The following is a 20,044-nucleotide window of genomic DNA, read 5'->3' on the forward strand; positions in this document are numbered from 1 at the left end:
TGGAGTATTATTTTTCAGCTTTAATTAATTTTCAAGATTTTACTAGACGTCACCATTACATCGTTATGAGAGAATATTACTTACGAAAACTACAGATTTTCTGAGAGATGAAATCAGATACTCTTTAAACTCTTCTTGCGTTTTACTTATTTAAGTTGGTATTTAATTTATCAAAGCTGAAACAGATAATAATAATTTCTTTGGGACTTTTTTATAGAATTTTCGATACGCCACGAGCTGGAGATAAAAATGTATTTTCTGTTCACGTTGCCAATGCTCGCCTTAAAATCCTCGAGTTTGTTAATCAAAAATTCGTTAAAGGTTTTATAAAATATGAAATCAATAATAAAACAAATTCCAAATTTCAAATTTGGGCTTCCAGATGCTCACATTCGCAGTAGGATTACGTCATTCAAAATCGGATGCCTCTAGGTACCGTTGTTTTATCACAATGCGAGAAACATACATACATTTATGCAGAGATTCTTCATTATTTAATTTCTTCAAATATAATACAGGACGATAATATTTGGTGGCAACAGTTTGAAAAGTGTTACAGCCTGTTAAAGTTTTCAACGCAAAATGCCAAAACGAAAACAATACTCCCTCAGGGACGAAGCTCCTTTGGACTAATAATTACATATTAATAATGATGAACTATTAATAATGATGAAGCTGAAATTAATAATGATGAACAGTTTTGGAATAATTTCGAGTATTATTGTTTTACTTCCTTTATTGCCATACAAGTAGGGGAGACTAGAGATACTAGACTGCAAAGGATGCTTAACTCCTCAACAAAAAGTACATCAAAGTCAAGTAGTAGAGTTTTGAAATCTTTCGGAAGTATCTAACAAGGACACCACATAATTTCCTTGTACAGCCTTTTAAATTATGCGCATTTTTTGCTGGCACTTCATTTGAACTTATTTCCTCGAATTTCATTAGAAATATACTTCCTACTTCTAGTTCAATCAATTCAGTTCTCCCTTCACGACAAGGCAAAAATAAATAAATACTCAACTTCATTAAAAATTGTAACATACAGAAAAACCTAAAACCCCAAATACAGTTAAAACAGTTAAAAAAAATTCACATTTAAAATTAGAGTTTCCATGCAAAAACAAGCAATTCAACTGACTTTATTCACTATTCTACTACGAGTTACAAATGCAAACAAATGGCTGCCTCGTTAGAACTGATTAGGTTTAGTGACGCTTAAACTTTTAAATTGTTTATAATTCTACAACTATTGCATGCAGATTAACTAAAGTCATAAAACCCTTAACCGGAACATAAAATCTACATACTTCAACCAATCTGAATCCGTTTTACAATCCTTTTTGGAAAAAAGTGTCCTTTGTTCTACCCGTACGTACAGATGTGACGCAAAAATATCATTCAAATGGATTCGAGAGCGATCAGAATGGATAATTTTATTGAAATTCGATACCCATAATTTTTCGCGATTACAATACTTCCTTTATTTAGTGCACGTAAATAAAAACCCATTGAAAGCTGTAACTTTTCGCTAAAACTTATTATTTTCTGAAATTTTATTTTAACACGAGAAAAGCTTTTGTAAACGCGGTACGTTCAACATTCTTTAAAGTAATTATATTGATGGTATTACGTATTTTTCCTTTATTTTTAAATTAAAATATTAATTTTGTATTATTTTAAAATGCAGACTTTTTATGCCCTAATCTGATTGTAATCTAATTAATCGATAGTAAATAGTTTTATTTATTTTCAGTTTTTGCTTAACACAAACATTAGAGATGTCTGATCGCATTCTTCTGGAGGCATACTTATAGCTAGCTATACGGATATATCCTGTGTAATAAAAAAACATTATGAAATGAAACGGATTTACTTCTATATAATAGGTACAAAACGCAATTTTTAAAATCTAACGAAATTTATCTATGAAACTGCTGCGATAATCTTGAGTAAATTTTGCATAAAGCCTGGAAATGATAGTAACATTTTTAGGAAGAGAGAATGCAAAATTACCTAAGGAAACAATCACTATATATTGTTACGTGCGTGCGGGTTCGCAATACATTGATGGCACACAGGTCCGATGATAGGTTGATAAAATTCTTTTTATCCAAAGAAACACTTAAAAGTTCTGGAATTTTCCACAGAAATACTCGTGCAGGTGTTCGCAGTATCACAGAGTACAATCAGTAGTTGCACTTCAAACTACTAAGAACGTTAAACACAATGCAATGCAAAGTGCATCTAAAGGGCAAAGCTAACCCGGAGATATCTCAGTACGTTGAACTCATGCTGAGCTAACAGCTAATAGCAAATGAGAGAAGATGCTTTCTCCGGCCTTGTATAGTTTTCTCCAGGTCGCTGAGATATTTCTAGTACTTTCTGCTTCTCGAAATTACTAGAAGGCATAAGAGGGCCAGATACGATTACAGTTAATATGGTGAACAATTACATTTTATTCAATTACAGTACCTATTACGGAGAAACAGGGACCGGACCAAAATGTCGCCAAATGGTTGCCATCTTTGGCTACTTCTGGAGGTTTCTGATTTTTCGATGTGGTTGGCGACTTTTGGAGATTTCTCGTCAAATATGGCGACAAAATTAGTCGCGAAAAACCTTTGCTGGCTTGACAATAGCTCGTCAGTTTAGTGACATAGCCATTTACTCAACGTTAAATAGACTTGCCCCTGTATTCGTATTTTTCCGGCAGACCATCCTCCCTCTAGATTTTCATGTTACATTATACTTACAACAATTTCAAATTTAATTTCACTAAAATTATCCGTATATGTACAAAATTCCTAACCATATGATACCAGAATTTCTTTTTTGCGGATGTTAAGCAAATGTCCGATCAAGTTTAAAAGCCAAGAACACGAATCCGCAATATAGATCATCCGACGACGATAAAGTTTCTTAGAGTTTTCATGATTTAAGGAAAGATTAAATTTATTCTGATCAGCTTCAGAAGCTTTGAGAAATAGAATCAGGTGATGAAATCCTTGAATATACGTAAATACTCTTTTGATTAGATAGCTACGAGAAAGAAAAACTTTCCATTATGTGGATCCAATAAAAAAAAGTTATAAAATCGATTTTTTAAGAACAAAGTTTTAACTTCAATAATTCCTGAACAAAACTGCGCAGTATAATCATATTAAGAAGATAGAACTTTAAGAACTGCTATTACTATAAAGTTTCAGTCTGCCTTTTAATGCTAAAACAATATCTACTAATTTTCATTTGTTTTCATTTTCGCAAACTTTAACTTCTATTAGTGAGATTTCTAGATGCTTTTAGTTTCTGAAAAATAAAACATTTTACTTTTAATTTTATTAATATAAATTTGAGTTCATGATTTTCAATACATATCTGCAAGATTAAGTTTAGAAAAGGGCTGTTTACAGGCACACTTCTAGTCATAACTTCACCCCCCCCAAAAAAAATTTTTTTTTAATTATTTGAAATAGTTGTTTCAACTAAATTATTTAAATGTTATAATATAATGTAATGAAATCCATAAGCCTAATTAAAAAAATTGGCTGGGATGAAATATGCCTGTGAAAGGATTTTTTAAATCAAAAGAGTCAAAAGATTAAAAGAATTTTTAAAAGCATTCCTTGATGTAGGTTTATTTAATTCCCTTTTAAGAAATCGGAACTTGCATTTGATTGAAATGTTATTTATTTATTGCATATAAAAAAATGCCATACTGTCTCAGGAAAGAATTCACTAATAGTTATTATAAAAATTTCTCAAGAATGTCATTTTGCAGCACAATAATAAATTGAAAACTGAAAAGGGGAAACAATCATCCCGAGTGCACCCTGTACAATATTACTCATAAAGATAAAAATGGTAGTTGTAATTATTCGTAACTATTTGTTCCGAACAATTATAGTTTTTATAAACAATTTTTTGAAATACCTACGTGACCTCTGCTTTAGAGCTATGCTTTGGCTCTGTTTATTCACAGATAACATCAAATAATTTCACAAAAGCAAGCAGTAACACAATTACAGCAAGTTAAGTTCCATGCACTGCAGTGTACGTTGATCCCATGACTTTGAATTTCGTCTAGCCCGTGATCTAAATAACAAAGGCAGGTTACAAAGTGATAAAACAGTGAGATAAAGTAAAGCGATAAAGCAAGGGACTTCACTTGAAAATTGCTCGGATAACACTCATTTTGGTGCTTATTAGGAATAATACTGCCTATTACTGATATGGAAATAATAATCATAATTATATTTCGCTAACTGGAAATGCCGAAGAAAGCCGTTATTGAAGCAATAATGTATGATTATCAAGGATAACTGTTGACAAATAAAGTTACAGGAGAATATAATTTCAGCGTAATTAAGTAAAGATATTTGTAAAGGCAAATGCATTGTGTACTAGGTCTATAGAACTTCAAATTTAGTTAAATATGCTGCAATAAGACGTACACTGAATTTTCTTGTATTTCCTTCAAAATTTCATATATTTTTATTTCTTTTTTTAAGTAACACATATCTTGAAATGCACGCATTCTGCATTTTAATGAAAACCCTTTAAGTAGTAGATTCCTGCGAATCCTGATACTCGCATCGTCAGTTTCACTTGTATAGAAGGACAACTTACCGGAAATGGGATTTTTTGTTGTCCTTGTGATTTGAAACGCGGAAATCCGTCAAAATATCAAGGTCGAATGTTTTTAAGATTAAAAAACTATTTACATGTGCATTCGTACGTTCAGTAAGGAAAAGAAAATGCTCTCATCCAGTTCAAAAATTTGCAGATGATGTCGAAAGTAAAGTAATTGCCGAAGTCACGCGTATTGCGTATTCGAAATACCGGGAAATCTGCAGAATTAGTTGGATTCTCGAGCTGCGATCTTTGAGTCGTTACCGATATTACTTATTACTAATATTTTTAAGCGCATGATTTTTATATTAAATCCTCTACGCTGCTGCAGAGCAACAATTAAAATTTCTTTCTACATCTCTAAAAATCAACTGACATTTTTCATTTAAAATTATCTCGCTATGAAAGTTGAATTAGAGTTTCTAAAAAAATTTAGCGAAGGTTAATTCCTTGTCCTATTTAACTTATTAAAAGAAACTAATAATAAAGATAATAACAGCACAAATTATGCTCAGTCAAAAATAAAGTTAATAAATTATTTATCGCCGTCTTCCATTAATGCATCGTAATATTTCTCCAGCTTATTGTTAAGCATAATTAATTAACCCCCCCTCCAATAGAAAAGAAATTGCATCTCTTTCACTTGCATTCTCCCAGATTGAAATTACATTCTTTCTCCTGTTTTTTTATGGTTTGGAATCATTCAAGGGGGGAAAAAAAAAGCATCAGATACCTAATTTAATACGTTAGAAATATTCGTCATTAATTTCAATAGAGATGTAAATATTTACAAAGTTTATCCGTTAGATATATTATAAATCTTATTAGATGCATTATCATTTACATCAGTTGGGAACATTATTAAATTGTTTTAAAAAAATCTGAATGATTTCATCTTTTATAGTATGCCCATTGGGGCGTTTATTTCATTTACACACACACACACACACAGACACGTTTCGACAGCATCTAGGCTAAAGCCCCTTTCGATTAAAAAGATTTAAAAACAGCATATCATATAATTTCCGACAGACTCGCGATTTTATTGTAACAAATGTACGAACTAAAAATGTTTTATTCCGTACAGTGTGTTGCCACTGCTGTTTTCGAAATCGTTGAGTTTCTTAATCAAGAATTCATTAAAGTTTAAAAAACATGAAATAGATAATAAAACAAATTCGAAATTCAGGATTCGGGCTTCCAGGCGCCCATATTCGGGTGGGGGGCTACGTTATTTAAAATGGCTCTAGATCTTTTTTTTTTTTTTTTTTTTCTTTTCCACAATGCGAGAAATATATGCAGATTCTTCATTATCTAATTCTTTAAATATAATATAGGGCGATAATATTTGGTGGCAACAATTTGAAAATTGATTCAACGCTTTTAATGATTGGACGCAAAATGCCGTTCCGAGACTAATAGCTCTTCTCCCCTTTGGGAAAAAAAAAAAAATTATATAGTTTATGGCAGTAGATAGTTCCAGAGAGCCCAATACCTGACAATACATATATTTTACATTCGAATCTATAATTATGAAACGCATACCAAATTAAATTTATTCGATAGTTTTTAATTAACTTCTGAGTATAAGTGAAACTATTTTGAAAAAGCTTTAATTTACTACATAAAAGAATAAAATTATGTAGTGTAAGAAAAATCGGTAACAGTAGCTCAGTTGATACAGCAATCGTTTTTCTGTCTGCAGTTTAATTTGAATCGGTCATATGTAATGTGCTATAAATGCTAGTTTTTGAGTTTAAATCGTAAGTAAAATTTTATAAGGGTAGAGGAAGTGTGATTGCTTCATAAATAACAACATATTGCTTTTGTTCTGAATTATGAAATATCAAAGGAAGATTTTTCATATTGTTCCACATCTACCAGTAACAGCACGAAATCTAAATTTTCAAATGTTCATCTAAAATGCAAACAAAAAACAAAACAAAGACACACACACACACACAAAAAAAAAAAAAAAAATATTTACTTCGCATATCAACGTTTTGTGTGTTCTTACATTCAGCCTAGTAAAAATTGCAGGAATATTAAAACATGTTACACTCGTTAACTAATGAAATTTGAAAAACATAACGCACAATCCTGTTATTGCCTGTGTGGAAAATTTCTGTTAAATCTTCGTATGGTTGGTTCTCTGTCACTCACATTAGTAGAGCAACAAAACTGATCCTTCACGGTCTTTCATACTGATTTTAGAATAAATGAAAGAATATCCAGTAGAATGAGCACCTGCCATTAACCCAATACGCGTGTCATGATGCAAGTTTGAAACCTATTAATAGCCATAGCAAAAAATCAGCAAAGTTGGGGGGGGGACAAAGAGGACGAACAACAGATGATAATCCAGGTAGCATGTGGGTGTAGAATGTGAGAGGCATGATGAAAGTAAACTCAGTCAGGTAAAATTATTAAGATATTGGTAAGAATAAAATATTTACCTACGCTATACTTAACATTTTTAACATTGATTTCGAGAATTAATTATCTTAAATAAAATTTTTGTATTTTAATTGCAGCTGCGTATGTTTTAACAAGTGAAATAATTTGTTGATTTGTTGATTAAATGAGTTGCAGATTTATAGAACAACGTATACGTTATCTGTTTGAAGGAAAGTAATTTAAGAGTTGCTGCTTTATACTTATTTTTATTTGGCAGTTAAAACATCTCAAGGGCTGGTACTAATAAGCTCTGTACAATTGCCTGAGAAGTGATGTTCAAAGCTTTTGCTATTTGGAACTCTATGTAGACCACTGTGGGCAAAACTCTGTTATTGCCTACTATTAGAAATTTCGAGAGCTTTTGCTAAAATATTTACAATAACAGTAGTAGTTGGTTGGATAAGATCTTCCATCAGTATTTAAGACAAGCAATTGTTTGGTGTGCCATTTCTCCCTTGACGTAAGTCACGCTTAATGTAATAGACATCCTTTGCATCATGAAAAACTGACACTTGCAGCATTTCTTCGCGATAAAAAAGTTAAATACATCAAATCTTTCTATCTTATTTATTCCTTTCATGTTTTCGGTACGGGAAAAAGGAGCTTCCAGGACGGGTCTTTACACTTCGAGTTTTCAACTTGTTATTATACAATGTATGATAGTATACCTACGAAGAAGGCACTTAGTGCTTTCTTCAGTTTATAAGGTATTTCTCTCACCTTCCTAGCATACCTTCGTAGTGTATTGGTCAACACGCTCGGCGCATATTCGAGATGTCCGTGGTTCGAGTCCCGGCGAAGGCGTTGCTCATTTTTCATCTTTTCTGCTTCGAAATGACCTAATTGCTCTACAGTGGAGCCCGAACTAAAAAGATGGTGAATGATAATTCTTCACCACGAGGATTTGGCGATTGGGTCCCTTAACAACCCAGTCGCCCTTTAAAAGGGGAAGTGCATAAGGTATTTCTCCCGTCTTCTTAGCATGCCTTCGTAGTGTAGTGGTCAGCACGCTCGACGCGAATTCGAGAGGTCCGTGGTTCGAGTGCCGGCGAGGGCATTGCTCATTTTTCATCCTTCCTGCTTTCAGAAAATATCTAATGTCTCTACAAGTTTAACTCGTTATTGAGACCTCTTCAATAACAGTAGGTCGGAAATTCAGTTTACATGAAATAAAAAACTTCTCTTTGTTTTCATTTCTCATACATTGAGAAATGGCTTTAAGATTCTCTTTAGTTCTGAGAAAAGTATTGATAAAAATTTTCCACCTCGGGAAATATTCAAAATTTGAAAAATAGATAGGAACACTACATTTTCAATCTTTCCAATTCGCCAGGTAAAAGCATCACAATAACTCAAAACTTTTTATTATTATTATTATTATTGTTGTTGTTGTTGTTACACTAAACGATGTGGGAGGAATTAGTGAGACGGATTAAGATCATTCATTTTTGTTATAACCTATATGACGCCACGATATTCAGCTTTTTTCACCACACGAAGGATGTTTGCAGTATTACTTATATATGCATTTTACATATGTAAAGTTTAAATATATTTTATATTTAAACATTTTTAATTTAAATACATATATGTTACCCGCAAAGTATAAAACGTATTCTATACAATGTTTAGTCATTCTATAGAATAACAAACGCTCTTTAGGCAAAATATAAAAAAAAGTTATGATAAACCTATTATTTAGACGTTCATTCCTCAAAATTACAAATGTTATTTTGAAAAAGTAATTTAAGAGTACCATTAAAAATTTTTATTCGAAATAAAAAAAAATAATGAGAAGATCTTGATACAACATAATAAATTTGTATTTTATATCTGACTGATATTGGTAATCGGTAAGATCTACCTGACAACGGAAATTAAATTCAGAAAAAATCACAAGTTTCACAACACTACCCTTCTTAATACGTTTTTGTTTTTTGCTGGCGAGGACTACAAAGGTGGTTGTACAGTTCAATATCATTACGTGCAACATTTCTGTATTTGGTTGAAAGTTCTTTCAACGTTCTATCACATCGTCCGTGTTCAGTACTCAAATGAGTTTACTCAAGTGTGTGTGTGATTATGGCAAAGCCTCGAGGGCTATCTGCCCGAGGGGGAGGGATGCCTTCGTGGAGGACTTTCTAAGGGAAACTGGCTCGTATACACGTTACACATGGGGAAAACCAGAGTTTTCATGAAGAACGGGTAAAAGCATTCTACAGAATGCCTAAGAAATGTGTGAAATGTGATTCGTTTCATACACTGCCGGCTAGTTTTAGGTATTATATACAATGTCTAGGCATTCTATAAATGCCGGATTTCAAATTTTGACAATAACATATATAAAAGTTAAGAAATTTCAAATTAAGATGATATAGATTATCAAAGTCGCTCATTATGCTGCGAAATTAATTAATAAATCAAGAGATAAGAATAAAATCAAAATTAGATCTTGAAACGTGGGCAACCCTCTAACAGGAAATACACCTATCAAAAATAAATCTAAGCATTTTAAACTCGAAAAAAAAATTCAATAAAATTAATATAACTAACATAAAATATAAAAAACTGTGGAACATTTATCGGTTTTTTCAAGGAGCAGCCGAAAAACTTTCAACAGAGCTACGTTTTTGAATTATATCTAGAAGATTGTTAGTAATGAAAACTTAAAAAAAATTAAGGAATTAAAAGAAAATGCCAAATAAGATAATTTAAAATTAAAATGCTTTAAAAGTGCAACAAAGTAAATCTTTTAAAAGTTTTTTAATTTAATTAGTCATCAAGACATGATAATGAGCCCAAAATAAAATTATAACCATTTAAAGGATAACATAAAAAAAAAAAAAAAAAATTAATTCTCGAGTAAGAAGCAAGAATAAATTAAAAACAATCTGTTAAAATAAAAATATTGAATTAAATTTCGAGAAAGAAAATTGAAGAATCATAGGGTAAATTGAAAGATATATAATAAATACATGAAAAAAGATAAATTACTATTGAGTAAATTACGATAAATGTGCTAAATAAATATTAAAAGTAATGGGCTTAAGAAGTACTTAATTAATATTAAGAGCAATGTACTAAACAAATATTTAAATTTTATTTAGCATATAGTTCATAATTTTCCCAATGGTAATTTACCTTTTTATTATCTTTTTATTAGCCCAAAGGGGCGCTAGCCCAGAAGGTCTCTTAATCTCGAAACGGCATTTTGCATCGGTTCACTACGGTTCACGATGTCCGTTTCACTTTTCAAATATTTACCACCAAATATTACCTCGCCGTATTATATTTAAACAAGTTAAATATTGTAGAATCTGCATGAATGTATGCATAATTCTCGCATTGTGGAAAAACAAAGGTATCTAGAGCCATCAAATTCTGAATAACATAGTCCTCCACCCGAATATGGGCAACCGGAAGCCCGAATTTGGAATTTAGATTTTGTTTTATTATCTATTTCATATTTAGTAAAACTTTAACGAATTTTTGATTAACAAACTCAACGATTACAAAGCGAGCACTACACGAGAGAAAAAAAAAAAAAAAAAAAAAATACATTTTTATCTCCAGCGCGCCAGACTGTCTATCAGAAATTCTAAAGATATGCTCTTTTTAAATATTTTTAGCCCGAAGTGACATTAGCCCAAATGCTCTCAAAAGGGGTAAGTGTGTGTAAATGGAGGGGGAAAACCGGCCCTTTGGGTGTAAACAAAATCTGAAAGCTTTCAGATTTGATTTACTAAATTTTATGTATTTATATTGTTACGAAATGTAAAGGCTCGGAAAGATAACTTCCCCGCAAAGCAGTTTTAGGGTTGCCATAAAATGGCAAGGGAAGTAAGGGTTGCCACATATGGCGAGAAAACCTTCTGGAACGTATTCTTATCGGTTTAGCCCAGAATGTTCTCGAACACAAGCCGAAAGCTATATAAAACCTGCTGGTCCGCAGTCAGTTAGTGTGTGCGTCTCTCATCGAGTATGTGTGCCTCGTCTAGCGAGCTGATAGTCAGTCATTGAGTGAGTGTCTCGAAGTCTAGCGCCGAGTTGGTCGACGAGTGCATGGAGAGAGTCTTTTAGTGCATCGCGAATTAGTGCGTCGAGTTTTGTCTTAGACTGTGCTGAGTCGAGAGCTATATATACTCTTGTGTATCGTCGAGTGCATCACGTGGAGAGTCTCGAGAGTACGTGGAGTTCCGAGATCGACCAAACAGAGTCGGAAGCTGTACTCCAAGGAATTTCCAACAACATTTATACTTTATATCACTTTTTTTTTTTACAATTTTTAAATGGTTGTGTTTTTTGTTTTAATTATTATATGTGTATTTCCTGTTAGAGGGTTAACAATTTTCAGTACCGAATTTTGATTTAATTGTTACCGCTTGATTTATTTATACATTTTAATATATGCAGACGTGCCTTTGTGGTGGGTTTTTTTTTTTTTTTTTTTTTTTTTTTTTTTTTTTTTTATGAGATGAGTATGGATAAGTAAAGATTTTTTTTAATTTTTATTGACGTAAGTTTTTTTTACTCTACTTTATTTCCAAAGAAACTATATGTTTTCTAAACTTAGCTACCGTTCTTAAAATGTATTACTTCAGATACTCTTTTTTTATTACTAAATCCATCATTTCAACGATCATAACTGTGATCTCGTAATATCTAGAGATAGGATACTGGAAATACAAGTGGATAAAGATGACTGTATCTTTACCGGCAAGCAAAATGTCATTGAGGTCAGACTGTTACAGGCCTTGATCCAATGCTAATGATCGGTTTATTTGAAATTTTATTTTTTTAACGTTGTTGATAAGTCTCAGTTGTAACGCTCATTTAGTAGACTAAAAGATAGTAATTTCAGTCTTCGAGGAGCCAGCGACAGCTTCCTGGGTCTTAAGATTAGTCATCGATGTTCCCGAGTACTGTGATTTAGCTCTCGGGGGCGTATACAAAATTACTTGCTTGCCTCTCTACTGTGCCCAATGGCTCTCTCTCCCATGTTGTGACAGAACAATTTTATCCAGCTTCATTCCAATTTTCATTCGGTCCTTTCGCTTTACACTCTTTAATGAAGGCACATGAAAATTTATGCGTCTTCATTCTGAAAGATTCTAGAGTTACAAACGTCCCTGTTGCTAATTGCCATACTACTGGCAGCTTATTATACTTGTTTTTTACATTTAGTCAGGTCTCCGTACCTGATATAAAATGTTAAATGCGAAAAGACGTTAGTAAAAAATTACCAGGAATATTATAACTGAAAGAAAAAGTTATTTCCAAACTTGCGTGTGTGTAAAATTCTAAAAAAATTCAAAATTAAAATAGATAAAGGAGAAGGAGAGGAAGTAAAGAAAAGAATAAAATAATACCACTAACTATAAAAAACTTAATATATATATATATATATATATAATGTTTTAAATGCGTAGTTAGAAATATGGATGCATAAACCAGAAACTTCCACACGTGGCCATTTCGAAACGCAATTTTTATTCCATGATAATTCACATCAGATCATTTTGGTAGACAACTTATTTATCCAATCATAGCTAAATGCGATAATTTTATGAACACGGGTTTTAAAAATATGACTTAAGCATCTTAGACAGAAAAGCATAGCAGCGTGGAGATGTTTGCATGGCAGAAGTTGAAAAGGAATGACGTAATGCTCGCGAAGCAGTATTTATACTACGTAGGTGAATAAGTATAACTAAACTGCTATTGGTTAATATTAGATTGTTATGTAACATGGAAAAATATCGAATTTGGGAGAACAGATGAACTTAGGGGGAGAACATAAGATCTAGAACAGTCAATTTTGACGTCGCCAAACATTTCTTAGCGTAGCCATCGTATTTTATTATATCTTACATATTTTTATACTTTTGGTGCGGCCTGGTATATCTGGATATAGATATATATATATTGTCAGAAACATGCCATTTCTTTTACACATCATTGGCATAAAGTTCCAACTTTATGCCGACTTGATATAAGAGTGGACCAATCAGAACAAACGCGCGAAAGCTGAACGGGAAAACAGAGGTAGAAAGCTATAGGCCAGGGGTTCTCAACCGGTGGTACGCGTACCATTGTTGGTACTCCAAGAGAAAAATAGGTGGTACGCAAAAAAAAGTACTTTTAACTATTAAATACAAAAACCTCGTGAAGAAAATGAAAAATTGTTAGAAATTTCCTGTGATCGAACTCGAACTGAAGATTTCAAAAATAATACACTTGTTAAATTTTTGTCTGAACCGAAAAATAATTTTAAAGGCATTTCAAATAAAGTTATTAAATTTTTATTGCGTTTTTGCACAACCTATTTGTGTGACCAAGGATTTTGTTCCATGTTATATTTAAAAATTAAATACAGAACAAAATTAAAAGTGGATCCTAATCTGCGGTTAAAACTAAGTGAAATAAGACCAGACAATAAAGAAATTTGCCTCTCTTAAACAGGCCCAAATTTCGCACTAAATTTTTATAGCAAAGTCTTATAACTTAAATTTCGATAATAAAAATAGTAACCCATTTTTAATCTAAAATATTTTATGTATGCATATTTAATACAAATAGCCAATAGGTTGTGCAAATGGCAAAATATATTTATTTTTAATATTTCTATTGAGAAATTGAAAAATAATCATTGTAAAATGTAGCGGTGGTACTTGAGTTTTTCAGTTTTTATTTAGGTAGCACGCGTTAGTCGAAAGGTTGAGAACCGCTACTATGGACACATCCAGACATGCGCAAATTTAGCTTCTCTAATTGGGTACAGCTTAGACCCTGTCTCGCAGGTGTGATTGAAACTCCCGCATTTTATGCCTTATGAGGCTTACTCTATGACATTTATACCACCATCTGAAAGTAGCTTAAGAACATATTTGATTAATAATAGGTATGTCCGCATTTGAAGTAGTATATGCAATAATAACATCACCATTTTGAAAATGTCGTTTTGGTATATATCAGGGGTGATCAAACTTCATGTCAGTAAGAGCCACAAGTTGGAATTCGAAAAAATTCTAGGGGAAAAGCTACAAGTCCTTATTTACGTCCTTTTAAAAACAGTGAAACACGTTTCAAATGGGGAGGGGGAGTCTGAGTCTAAACAGTCATCCAGTGACAGCTTGTCTCACTTTATTCTGGACATTAAGTAGTTTCATTTCACCATATATCATACATATATTTTATTTGCATAAGAGGTGTACCGCTAGCCTGTAAGAACTGTACACAGCTCCCGAGCCACGCTACGGCCACCTATGGTATATATTAATATATACACAGAACATAAAATTAGGCAATTAAAAATAATTAAACAGAACCATGTAGCTGTTGATTAATGAGTACCCTTTTTTCAGCTATTATATCTCAACTCAATAGGTTTATAATTGAAATTTTCTGATAATTTTTGTTTTCAATTTGCAGATTTACTAAAAAGTAAATTTTTTTCTAGTAGATCATTAAATCTTCCGACTACATTAGTAGATTGAAACTCATTCGGATATCCAAAAATTTAAATCTTTTAGTTTTTCTGTAAACCTGTAGAGTCATTATATTAATTTGAAGCAGGAGACATAAAAATGTGCGATGCCCTCGCCGGGACTCGAACCTTGGACCTCTCGAATATGCGCCGAGTGTGCTACCATTACACCACGAAGGCATGCAGAAAGAAGGGAGAAAATACCTTATAAACCGAATGCATGTTTGCTATAAAGCAAGCAAGAGAATTTATTTTCTCATTTATTATACTTTAACATATTATACGTACAGAAAAAGAAAATAATTAGGTTCACAAAGTAAAATAAAAATACTCTTTTTTCAGCACTATCAAAACAATTGACTTAACTTTCATTTGTTCGAATATACAACTCACATCGGTTTCATCTTAAATAATGAAATAAATTATTTCTTTAATTACATTACATTAAGCGTATTAACGTTGTTTTAATTTTTATCGTACTAAAAGGAGCGTAAATATAACAAAAAATATTTGCATTAGGTAAAACACAGCCTTTGTTTCTATTCAACTGAAATTAAAGTATGATACTTTTTTATTGTAAAATAATAACATACAATATTAAATATTTGCATCCACAGTTTTAACTAAATTTATGAATTCAGTGGAAAAAGTAAGAAAGAATAGTCCGTTTGTTACAGAGTAGAGCAAACAAAGTTTTGTTAATATTTATAGGCTTATATAGGCCCAGATATCTGTCGTAGACATTCAATGAAATTAATTTAATTATTCCTTAAAAATAAGAGTCTTATAATGTATCACTGCTCAGTTTAAATCAATGACGAAATTAAAAACACATAACTATATTAACAGTAAACTTAATAATACTTGGCTTAGAAAGAACATAATAAGCAATCCGGATAAATGGAATTCCGAATAATTGGATTCTGAATTGCCATATTCATAACAAGTATGTCTTTGAATTTCATTTAATGCACAATTTCATTGGGCATAAATAATTCAAACAGAAAAAAAATAAAATTACCGGAGTTGTCTGATTTGACCTTCGATGTACTTCAATATATATAATTTCTGTCAGAGATGGAAGAATGCCGGAGCTGGGTTCCTAGAGTACACTCTATCTCTGTTACAATTGCAGTTAAAGCCAGATAGAGTAAGCACTTTCAGAATTTCAAAAATGGCTTATCTTGTAGTAAAATACTTTACGTTTCACTTTCGCACTTGTAGTCTTTATCCGCTATCTTGAAAAAAAGCGTATTCTTATTGGGGAAGAGGTTAAATTCTTTTTTAAAATGGCGATGTTAATTTTTTCCCCCTTTCCTACGGATTTTAAATTCTTAGGCTAATAATATGTTACACTAGAAATCTCTCCTGAACCATTGGAATCAGAAATGCTGTGTGTGATAATAAAAAATAAAATAAAATGGAATTGCCTAATATACTCCTTTACATTTGCGAATTTTTATATATTGTCTCCAGATGTGTGAATCGAAACGAAGTGTTCTGGTGGCATAGTAAAATCTCTACCTAAATTGACTTTTTTTTAATAAAAAAATAATCTGTCACGTTTTCAGGTTAAAAAATATCTTTTAAAACGTGACATATCACAGGTGATCTTAGTGCAATTCCGAAAATATTTAGTTAATACATTATGAGCGTCACAGGAGAATCTATTATTCAAATAAAAAAAAAAAATAGCTTTCATGTCTCCTCGTATTAGTACTTTTCTGCCAGAAGTATTTCCGTAATATAATTATTCTCTGCAAATCTGCAGTTTTTTTTATTTTTCTAAATCTGTGCTTGCTTCTGAATAAACCATATTATTTCCAAGCAAATATTAACACAGCAAGACCTTTTAAATCAAATATGCATAGGGATTTCTAATGTATTGCATTGCGTTCTTGTAATCTTTATTCAAAAATCAAGCTTACAGAACACAGTTTTCCCCCCTTTTTCGAAAGTAAAGTGTTTTCCAGATTCTTTTATAAACTGTATGTGACTAAAAAAAAAATGAAAAAAAGCAAAAATAGACTTTCATAAACTGAGCATCACCAGCGGCCGAGCGGTAAAGTCGCTGAACGCTAGTAATTCGGTCCGAGGCTCGAATCCCGCGAATGGGCTGTCTGCACGGGCGTTTTCGTGGTTTTCCCCATGTGTAACGAGTATACTAGCCAGTTTCCCTTAGAAAGTCCTCCACTAAGGCGTACCTCATCTTAGGCAGATAGCAATTGAGGCTTTGCCGTAATCCCATAAACACCAAGCACTTAAACTGAATGTGTTTCATAAACGCAATTAACAATTAATGTTAACCTGTTCGAAAAATATTCAAGCACGCAATAGGCCCAAAAAGTGACTTTAAAAGATGATGTGACCCTGCCTAAATCAGTAAAAAGCCTATTATAAGAACAGTTTTTTTACTTCCTTTTTCAGCCTTAAGCTATTTATCACATTTAATGGCAATAAGTCTCATAAAGTGGTAAATATTCATTTATGTAAGAAAAGTAGATAACTGGAAATGCTATTTACGAAACAGCTGTTGGTATCAGTATCAGCTGAGACTAAAAGATTTACACTCTTCGAGAGGGAAGGACGTTCTGCATATTTTTAGCCCAAAGGAGCAATTTGCCTAGAAGGGCTATTAATTTCATTTTGGCATTTTGCGTTGTTTCACTATAAGCGGCGTTTCACTTTTCAAATTGTTGCCACCAAATATTAGAGCCCTGCATTATATTTAAAGAAATTAAATAAAGAATCTGCATTAATGTATGTATGTTTCTCGCTCTGTGAAAAAACAACGGTACCAATTTTGAATAACGTAGTCCTCCAGTCTAATATGGGCATCTGGAATCCCAACTTTGTAATTTGGACCTTTTTTGTTATCTATTTCATATTTTGTAAATCTTAACGAATTTTTGATTAAGAAACTCAACGATTTCAAAGCGAGCAATGTACTACGAAAAAAGAAAATTTCTATCTCCAGCACGTGAGACTGTGTATCGGAATTTCCAAAGATATGCTCTTTTTAAATATATGATATTGCTGTTGAATTTAGTTTTATGGCTTAAGAGAGAAGAACATGATATTTAATAAATAAAAGTAACACACAAAAACGTTAAAAAACGCCACTTTGGGCGTAACATAACAAATCTGAAAGCTTTCAGATTTTTTTTTTATTTATCATCTCAATAATAAATTTTGTCCTTAGGTTATGCGGAAGGCGCCTTAAATGAGTGCAACATCTGAATCTTGATTAAATAAACTTGCTGTAATACTTCACATACATCGATATCTACCTTAATCGGTATCTTAAGGTACTGGTATCGGTGTATTACATAAAATTGTTTGCTATTGCATCGTATGTAAATAGCAAGAAATCCTTTGATAAATTTGCAAGCGTATGGAAAATTTTGATTTTGCTTTGTGGGAAAAAAAAGTCTTTGAATAAAATGGTTACAACTGAAAGATTAATTAGTTTGAAAATAATAAAAAATTAACATCATAAAATCTAATTTTAAAATCTGAACAATAAACTCGTATTTAGAATAACTTGAAGCTTTTGCCTATATCGATAAATCAGCAAATTAAACTCGACAATTAACTTTATAAAATTAATTCAAAAAATAATTTAAAAAACATTTTGTAAGATATTTCCAAATATTTTAATAATTTTCTGTAGTTATTCAAACAGCGGTTTTTCAGTCTATAAATGTACATATATTAAACAAATTTTAACATAAATTTACATAAAGTTTCGTGTCATCCGATGCGAGTCTTCCATTATCTTGTTTTTCCCTGAAATAAAATTATGTATACACCGCTGAACATGCAGCATATATGAAATAAAAACGCATAACTGTAACAGTGTTTTACTTCCGAGAATCTCAAAAATAGGAAAGATGTTTTAATCTGAATAAAACGGAGAGAGTAAAGAGGATTAGTTATTTAACCTTTCATTTTCGTTTCAGCTCTATTAAGAAAGATAGCGCTTTCAAAAGCCGTATATTTGCCGGCTTGAATGTCAAATGTCGAAATCTCCTGTCTCTGTGAGCAATATGGAAGACTGGAAATACGACAAAATGCTTGACTGCGTAGACGCATTATTCTAATTTGTAGTTCTTTTCAGGTACTTAACAAAGTCCTGCAAACGTTCTTTGAAAAAATTATGAGAAACGCGAAAATAATGGAATTTTCATAATCTGAATACATATGAAATACGACTCCTGCTGTCGTTCCGCAAAACAAGCGCTGAGTGCTATTTTAGCTCTGTCCCTGCCCAGCGTAATATCGGAATTTCGTTTTTGATTTTTACGGATAGAGAAAATAATTAGCAAGCTAATACCATCCCTGGGTATTGCAACGGGTATTTATTGAATATTGCAAAGCCACAAGGACTATCTACGTCGAAGACCAAACTCGCAGTCAGTCATCTCGTCTAAGTTTGAACCCAAAACAGATCGAACTACCAGTATTCAACGGTCTAAATGATTCGGCCACTGATGGGATTCGCCCTAAGGGAGCGGTCTGAGGGTCTCCGATCCCTCTTTCCCTACCACCAAATTACTCGACAGGACTTTAGTCTCGCCAGTATTTTGAGTTCCTTTATGCTGCACAGACACTATACACTTTTAAGTATCCATGTCTTATTCGGTCCAATCCCACCGGTACAGCAGCCGGCGTCGCTGATAACTGTACCGATCAAAAGGGTATAATGTTACGTACGGTTTCGAGTTACGACAGTGAAAATATCTCGATTTTCCACAAAAGCATTACGTAAGTAACGTAATACATTTGCCAATCGAGCAAGCGTATTGTGCTTTTGATAGACAGGTGACGAACGCTAGCGAGCACGTTTAAGCTGAATTTCATCATGTTACGGGTCATTCTCACTTCGATAGTTTGTAATTTAAATGAACCTTTCTCCTTTTTCATCCGTAACAACGAGGGGAGGAGAGTAAACTTCGAATATTTAAAATCACGCATAATCAAATGTGCTGTGGCTTGTCACTCACACATTTTACGGAAGGAAGAGGGAGCACACAACTATATATAGTCCGTCTTTTGTAAAAGAGGCGTAAAGAGAACATTTGCAAAACAAAATATTATTGTATTCTATATGATCGCTGAGGGATACAAGAGATCCTCAAGGCTCAGTGTTAAACACCGGTGGCACTTATGGTAGCCATTGTGTTCAGTCAAAAGGGTAAGGAGATCAAGGTTCTTTCTCCTTTAAATCGTGAATATCTGAAACTTTCCATAAACAACTTATATTGAATATATTCATAATTAAGCAGTTGTGAGTAGTAACTTTGAAATAATTTCTCACAGCTGTCTTAGGCGGAAGAAAGCATTTCGCCGACCTATGCGCCAGGAAAACCAGTGAATGAGGACAAACCGCCCTCCTCTGGGACGAACAAGAGGAAAACGAGATCAAATTTTCTGCTTTCACAGTTTACGGAAACTTCTCATTGTAGG

At 32.5% G+C, this 20,044-nt stretch overlaps 1 protein-coding gene and 1 non-coding gene across 2 annotated transcripts in view; one reads left to right on the plus strand and one right to left on the minus strand.

The window, feature by feature from the left end:
* Positions 1-15,617, minus strand: part of LOC118195008 (tribbles homolog 2-like) — a 263,332-nt gene extending 247,715 nt beyond the window's left edge. Inside the window, exon 1 of the mRNA XM_085811518.1 lies at positions 15,597-15,617. The gene's annotated coding sequence lies outside the window, so the exon portion shown is untranslated. The remainder of the gene's footprint in view (positions 1-15,596) is intronic.
* On the plus strand, positions 8,074-8,146 carry TRNAS-CGA (transfer RNA serine (anticodon CGA)). The gene has a single exon. It is a non-coding gene; the product is annotated as a tRNA-Ser (tRNA).
* Positions 15,618-20,044: the final 4,427 nt, after the last annotated feature.

Source organism: Stegodyphus dumicola, chromosome 2 (genome assembly GCF_044657685.1).
Source record: "Stegodyphus dumicola isolate Sdum_Otavi_A_Nest chromosome 2, ASM4465768v1".
In the NCBI taxonomy this organism is placed as follows: Eukaryota; Metazoa; Arthropoda; class Arachnida; order Araneae; family Eresidae; genus Stegodyphus; species Stegodyphus dumicola.